The 7959-nt window shown below is 37.4% G+C and overlaps 1 long non-coding RNA gene across 1 annotated transcript; it reads right to left on the bottom strand.

Annotated features, from left to right (window-relative positions):
- Positions 1-1957: 1957 nt before the first annotated feature.
- On the bottom strand, positions 1958-3083 carry LOC144440076 (uncharacterized). The gene is made up of 3 exons (XR_013481163.1): positions 3068-3083; positions 2520-2640; positions 1958-1979 (listed from the first exon to the last, which is right to left on the bottom strand). It is a non-coding gene; the product is annotated as an uncharacterized LOC144440076 (long non-coding RNA).
- Between the last annotated feature and the right edge of the window lie 4876 nt (positions 3084-7959).

Below are 7959 nucleotides of genomic sequence, written 5' to 3'. Positions count from 1 at the left end.
ACTAGACATCCACACATGAAAAAATAAATAAAATAAAATAAAAAATCTATCTACCCCACCTATTTTCAAATTGAATGTAATCGGAACCACACGATAATTTTTCACGCCTACAAAACTAAAAATTAGCAAATATAGCAGTTATGAGCATGACATTTCTACTTTATGCAAATGATGTCATGTTGGTATTCAAATGCACTGTCGTTTAATTCATCAAATATTCTCGAACACAACAGTACTTTTCATAAAAAATCGAGATTTAGTAAAAGTTCCTTGCAGATAGTCTGAAAGGTACTAGTATAAGATAAGCTCCACACACTGAGATCTTTTAAAACCCATTTCCATTATAGTCGTCAAATTTATCTTGAATCTGTATATAAAACATGCATGAGTTTACATTTAAAAAAATGATCAAGTGCGTGCTCTGTATTATTACGTACTGGTAATTATTTGTACCGAATATATTACTGTACTCTGCAGTATGCAAATGAGCGCGCGAGCAGTATGCAAGTGAGCGCGCGATCGTTCCATATAAAAGATATGAGGCGATGGGACATCGTAGTTGATTGCGAAATTTGCTGTTTTTGGTAAACATGTGTAATAATATAACAGAGCGCATGACGACGCATAAATAACAGTGTGGGTACTCGAGGGTATTTCCTCGCAGTCATTCTGGTCGTTTATTTTGCAACACTTTTCACTAGCAACGCCCCGAAATGTACCGCAGCATACCACAAAATATCGCAAGTACGTGTGCAAATATCCCGATCGGCCGAGTAGAGTACTTCATTGCACTCGCAATGTCGTCATGGCGTTCTGTTGTATTACGCTTCATTAATCACTTACTTCGTCTTCATCATGGCATACTTCACCCATAATTACACCAATAGGCAGTAGGTTATATGAACAGGTGGCGTTAAGCATCACAAAGTAACGATCAGTATTAAGGCTACAACAGATAATGAAAAAAAATGAAATTAATTGCTTATCACAAAAGTACGGGCTTACACAAATAATTCCAATACGTGATAATCATGAATAATTTAGCGAAGACATAGAGATTTATCACAATCCTTCCCCAATTTTAATTAAGCAAAATGAGTTAGCAGAATTTGTTTTCAATAATGTTAATTAAAGTGTCTTTACTAGAGCGTATCACCAGGTAAAAGTTATGAATAATGAAGGTATACAAAATGTATGTCGATGTTCGGTCAAAGACACTGTACAGATTACGTGTAAGGTCCGTCGATTTTCTTTGTATTGCTAATACCTGTAATAAGCATATCTTGTTCTCGAAACTATGAATGTCGGTATGGTACAAGATTGGAAATCTATTTGGAATCTTACTAGCAAACCAAAGAGACTATAGGGTTACAGATGTAAACCATAGTGACCTGTACCATGGTACATGTACACGTACTACCAAGCCAAAGAGACTATAGGGTTACATATGTTAACCATAGTGACCTGTACCATGGTACATGTACATGTACTACCAAACCAAAGTGACTATAGGGTTACATATGTTAACCATAGTGACCTGTACCATGGTACATGTACATGTACTACCAAACCAAAGTGACTATAGGGTTACATATGTTAGCCATACATTGAGAATAATCGGAACCACACAATGATTTTGTTAGGCTAAGGCCTAAATTTAATGTCTGGTCGATAAATATGTTACAGACACCCTTGCTGAAATACTAACATTGTTGAACAAAATTTGCATGAAGATCAGTGGATGTTTCTTTTTTCTGTCACATGAGAATGTGTTTCAGTTTCGACAATCAAAAAAGGTGACGATTTGTATTTTCAAGGCGCATACTACATTTTTGAGTTTCTTGAATAAGCATGTACTACATTATATGAAAATCTACTTACTGTGCAATACAAATTAATACAAATGCTAATAGTACCAGGAGAGCAGAGAGTCCACCAATGACCTCAAATATCAATCCTCTAGCAGCTATGGCCATAGGCTATAATTGAAGGAAGGAATTTACCGTCAAAATCTCTGTCTATGTCTGTCTGTCTGTCTATCTATCTATCTATCTCTGTGTTCCTATGTGCGTCCCTGTCTGTCTGTTTGTCTTTGTGTATCTGTGTCTGTGTGTGTGTATGTCTGTCTGTCTTTGTCTCTGTCTCTGCCTGTCTGTGTCTCTGTCTGTGTCTGTCTCTGACAAACACACACACACACACACACTCTCTCTCTCTCTCTCCCTCCCTCTCTCTCTGTCTCTGTCTGTCTGTCTGTCTGTCTGTCTGTCTCTCTCTCTCTCTCTCTCTCTCTCTCTCTCTCTCTCTCTCTCTCTCTCTCTCTCTCTCTCTCTCTCTCTCTCTCTCTCTCTCCCCATCCCTTATGTCTCCGTCTCTATTATCTGCTATGATTTCACGTTCTTTGATTTCCGATAAAGTAAATGCGTTCTTTACTGTTAAAAGGCATCGTAATACCCAGTATTTAAACATTCCATATTGCATTTGCCATCCACTTATTAACTACTAAGATAACAAATACTTACGACTGGTTCTTTCCCCAGGACCATTCTAACCACAAATGGTGCCATATGATTACACGCACACATGGTGTAACCTTCTTCTGTGTGTTCTGATCTAACACTGCAACCCGTCGTCATGAACACTCTAGCAATACACATTGACCACGGAATGAAAGACATACCAATGGTTACATTATGATCATAGACTCCATAGTTCGTACGAATATGATTAAAATCCTCTGTTTTATCTAGAACTGAATCATTTTAACACTCTCAGCGATTTCGAGGATATTGATATGTTTTGATATTTTCAGAAACACTTCATGAAAGAGACACTTGGGCAGGGAATGTGCAAATGTGGTGACTATGCGACAAAGTTCCACCTTTGACTTAATTTCTCCCACGGTGAACTCTCCCATGGCGGGGGGGGGGGGGGGCTGTAGACAGTCAAAGTGGTACTGAGTCTCGTACTACCCCTGGACAGAGATGATGGTTAGATGGGTCACAGCTGCAGGTAGGGTAAAGGTTTGGTAAAGATTGGTAAATTAGACTTTTCGTGTAGTGATACTCACCCATGTTCATTGTCCATATAACCACATATTGGGTCATAACCTTCCTGTAAACAGACACAAATAAGAAACAAACAAGTGTTGGGAAGGGAGAGACTGGTAGAGTAGATACACACCAATGCATGCATGGCATGTGTTTTCATTCAGGTGTGTATTACTTAATATGTTTATTTAGTTTCAAGATGCTATTAGTAAATGCTACAAATTGTTAAAGTGGAACGCCACTCCAGGAAACTAAATTATCTTCATAAACACTGGGTTCTGGAGAGACAGTTCAGGAATTCACATCACATAAATCTTGTTCTATTGCCAGGAAACTCTCAATTGTAACTCTTTTCCGCCTCTGCTGTTCTTTCGTGTGGTACATTATTGCTTACTGGCCCTGTTCGCATACATGAATTTTGATTAGATGAACACTGAATATTCATGAATCCTAAGTGTTTATGTCCTTTAGATGAAAAGTCATGAATATGCATTGTTCATCTCATAAATATTCATGCTTGTCAAGACCCATGAGACAACAGTGCACCACTGGTGAAAAACACCTTCAATTGGGTACTTCTTGTCATTCCAGTGAAAACTTATGTGGTGCGAATTTATAAATCTACTCTCCACAACCCAAAGTCTATATAAGATACAGTCCTTTATATCCTGGAGTGGTGTTCCCCTTCAAATATTTCAGTTGGAGATTACTAGTATTTCATAATTTTGAAACCAAGCAATCGTACCTTGAGTGAGTACATCTTCATCATCACATTATCCTTCAAGTTCGTCGAGTCGTATAATTCATAAGCCTTGACGGATATCACTGGTGAGTTTATCTTCACTACTTTCTGAATGGCAGTGATGCTCTTCACCTCCTTTTTCAACCTTTTGAACAATAATCCCAAAACGAGCAAAATTATACATTTACGTGAAATTACTTAAAAAATGTACATAACAGGGAAATTGTACGAACGTCAACATCATGAATTGTGCAGTATGGAATATGAGATATGAGATTTGCACACAGTTTTATAGCCTTGACTATTACCCGGACATTTGCAGGCGAGTCGTTATTCTAATCACATTACATCACATTACTTACTGCAACTATACATAATCACATTGTATGTTGCAGCTGAACTAGCACAGTTTACAACTGTTTATTTAATACATACTTTGACTTGGTTTGACTCTCTGGTAGGACATCTTCTGGTGCTATAAACACGGCTGTCTGTACAATGATAGATGCATCTGTAAAAGAACAAAGGTAGGCACAATTTTAGACGAAAATATGGGATTTAGAATACGTCACAGTGATGTTCATCTATGCCATTGGTTCTTACGTCACAACAATGTCCATCTATGTTAATTCGTTCGGCATTTCTTGAAATATGAATTAAGACGTTCAAATCCTACATTCTATCAAACAGAGCCAGTGAACCTTTACACTAAACGGGCAGTACAGTGAATGCGTTCAATAGTTATGTGTCAAGGTACTTACTCATGAAGTTCTCGATTGGTAGATACACCTGGCTTGGGTTGTCGAAACTGGACGTGGCATTTATTTGCACGGTTCGCCGTTTCCGTGTTTGTAAGACAGGCCTGGGAACATACATGGAATCTTCTGAGTAAGGGAGCGTAAAGATTTCGTAATCTGTGAGATAATAAAGTGCGAATGTTATAATGTGATTGGGTCTAAACTCTCTCTCTCTCTCTCTCTCTCTCTCTCTCTCTCTCTCTCTCTCTCTCTCTCTCTCTCTCTCTCTCTCTCTCTCTCTCTCTCTCTCTCTCTCTCTCTCTCTCTCTCTCTCTCTCTCTCTCTCTCTCTCTCTGAATAAAGGGAACAATACACATACCTATATTACTGGTAGTGTAACGTATCTCAGTTCCATATCTGCTTACGAACTCCTTGGCGTCATCACCCAAGACCTCTAATGAGTTTAGTATCCGCACAGATCCTTTGTTCTTTCCCAGATTCTGGTGACGCAAATTAAAGACGTCGAAAATATTACTTGTGTGTTCTTTGTTAAAGTAAATCACTGTGTACATGGTTCAAAGATTATTAGGTGATAGCTTAGAGCCTTTCTTGTTTCATTTTTACTCTGACGCCTCAACTTCAAACCATATAGAGAGAATGAATTCGGTGTTTATGAAACGGCAAAAACAGAGTCGCCAATGCTTACTGGACGTACGTTCAAGTATTTGGTGAGTTTCTGTGAGTCTGTGAGAAGACTTCCAGGGATAACAACATAATAACCACGATCCTTACCACCTCGAGGAAAATACCCGAACACATGTCAAGTGGAGAAGGGCTTTTTTACAAGCCAGTGGACACTTTAGCATACATATATACTACATTACGTTGTCCAATTTACAGATCATGATTCCAGAATATAGGATTTTAGTTATACCATTAACAGGAGCGATATTTTCCCTTGTCCAGATAGTAGGATACAAAAGGTCTCTGTTACTATACAGCAAAGATGACCCCAATTTTAAGTAGAATCTCCTAACGTAACTCCTCCCATGACGTCATACTGGCATGCAAATTCAGTGATGTTGTTTATTCCACTAACCTGATGTATTGCATTCCAGTCTGATCGTCGCTTCCAACCCAGCAATTTACTTGCGAAATCAACGAAGTGCTACAAAGAAAAGATCACTAAAATGTAAGGGTCAATTCATGCTCCTGAACTAATAATTTATGAAAATGCCTTTATTTTCTGGAGTGGTGTTGCCCTTTAAGCAGTAATACACCAGTATCATTCCCTTGTATACTTACTCTGATCATCCCAATCTTGTTATCTTCATCGCTATCAACGGTGACCAATTGCAATGTGTTCTTGCTTATAGCCGTCTCTAAGATATCCAGTGCAGATAATAGATCGCCCCCATAACTCACATCAGTCTCTAGGAATCCCAATACAGTGGTAAGAACAGCGTCAACCTCTTTCAACGCACGGGCTTCATGGATCTAGTGTGAATTCAATTTGACAAATAACGAAGGAATATTAAAAATATTTAACATTATTCAATATACATTACGATACCACACCTACCTACTACTATTTACCTAGTTACCTACTTACCTGCCTAGTTTCCTAGCAAACTACATATGTACACAACACATACAGACGATAGACAGACAGACAGACAGACAGACAGACAGACAGACAGACAGACAGACAGACAGACAGACAGACAGACAAACGAACAAACAAACAAACAAAAAGACAGACAGGTATACATGGTTGATAAAATTTGATTGATTGATTGCCTGATTGATTGATTGACTGATTGATTGATTGATTGATCGATCGATCGATTGATTGATTGATTGATTGATTGATTGATTGATTGATTGATTGATTGTTTCTTTGAATGATTAATTGAATGACTGATTGATTGATTCAATTAAAACATAAATATTAGTACTTTACCAGGTACCTTTTTTGTCAAATTTGTCATAGTTTCTGATACACAGTAACTGGTCACAACATCCTCCCACTCTCCCTTTTCGCTGCAATTTCGTATCATCTGACCTACAATATGAAATCAACAAGATAGTAAATCTACATACAAGTAACTATGTAACAAAATTAACAACAATAAACAATATGTGACTATATTTACACTGAATTATAATTATTTTTGGATGCATATTTTGATGATATGTGCCAATTCATAATTACACTCCATAGTTCATAAATATGGTAATGATCTAATTAACTATGCAAGATACTTCATAGTGCATAGTTATGGTAATGATCTAATTAACTATGCAAGATACTTCATAGCACATAGTTATGGTAATGATCTAATTAACTATGCAAGATTCGTCCATTCTCAACGTATGAGAGCACACGTTGATATTTTGTATGCATGAACTGTACAAATATGTTTGATAATGATATACCTACCAGGAGTATTCTCAGGGCAAGGGGAAGTGGTACCGCAGTTTGCATTGGTTTCTTCCCATTCCATTCCGAACTGACTATCAAGTTCAAGTGGACATCTTTTGGTTTTAAAATCTGCATATACAACAATCATTTACAAGTTCAGAGTAATAGTTGCATGCATATCTGTGCTCATACTTTTTCGTCATCACTGACGTCATCAATAATGATGCCAGTAATTGATTTCATCGATGACGTGACGTCATCAATGACGTCATAAATAACAGTGGTCATAATCTTACATGTATCATCTAACCGATATATTTTACCACAGGCAAACCAAGTTGAACACACTCAAACAAAAAATGTGGAATTTGTATCCTGTTCTTCCTATGTCAAAACAACGCGCGTCTATGGTTCTGTGGTCGTCGAAACATGACTCAAAACGTACCAAATCGCCATTATTATCGCCAAGTTGTCATTAATTAGTCATCCGCAGGTTAACTACAGTTTTATAATTACAATATTCCACACGCATGCGCAGTTATAATTATAATAATATGTTTACCTGGATGACATGGATCCGGTCCATTACATGACCATTCACCGACGTAGCCATCCTTGCACGACTCTGAAACGAGAGAAAAGCAGTTAATAATAAGTAACAGCAATTCGACATTAAACCTAAACCCAAATGTATGAAACATTATTCGGTTGAACGGTTTTACAAGTTGAACAGTAACGATTAGGTATGCTATTCTATGTCCACAGGGATCAGCGATCGATCGATTGATTGATTGATGTATTATTTGGTTGAATGATTGATCGATTGAATGATTCATTATTGTGGTGAAATAAAACTTATTTTGTGTGATATTGATCAATTGATATTGACTCATTGATTATTGTGGTGATATAAAAGTTTTTCTTCTTTCCTTGGCTACTTTTCTCTCTTTCAATTGTACATAATTCTCTCTCTATTGACTAAATAAAGACACCCTGTCCATTCTTCTC

This window comes from Glandiceps talaboti, chromosome 9 (genome assembly GCF_964340395.1).
Source record: "Glandiceps talaboti chromosome 9, keGlaTala1.1, whole genome shotgun sequence".
Taxonomy (NCBI): Eukaryota; Metazoa; Hemichordata; class Enteropneusta; family Spengelidae; genus Glandiceps; species Glandiceps talaboti.
Note: the sequence above shows the minus strand (reverse complement) of the source record. Positions and strands in the feature narration are given on the sequence as shown.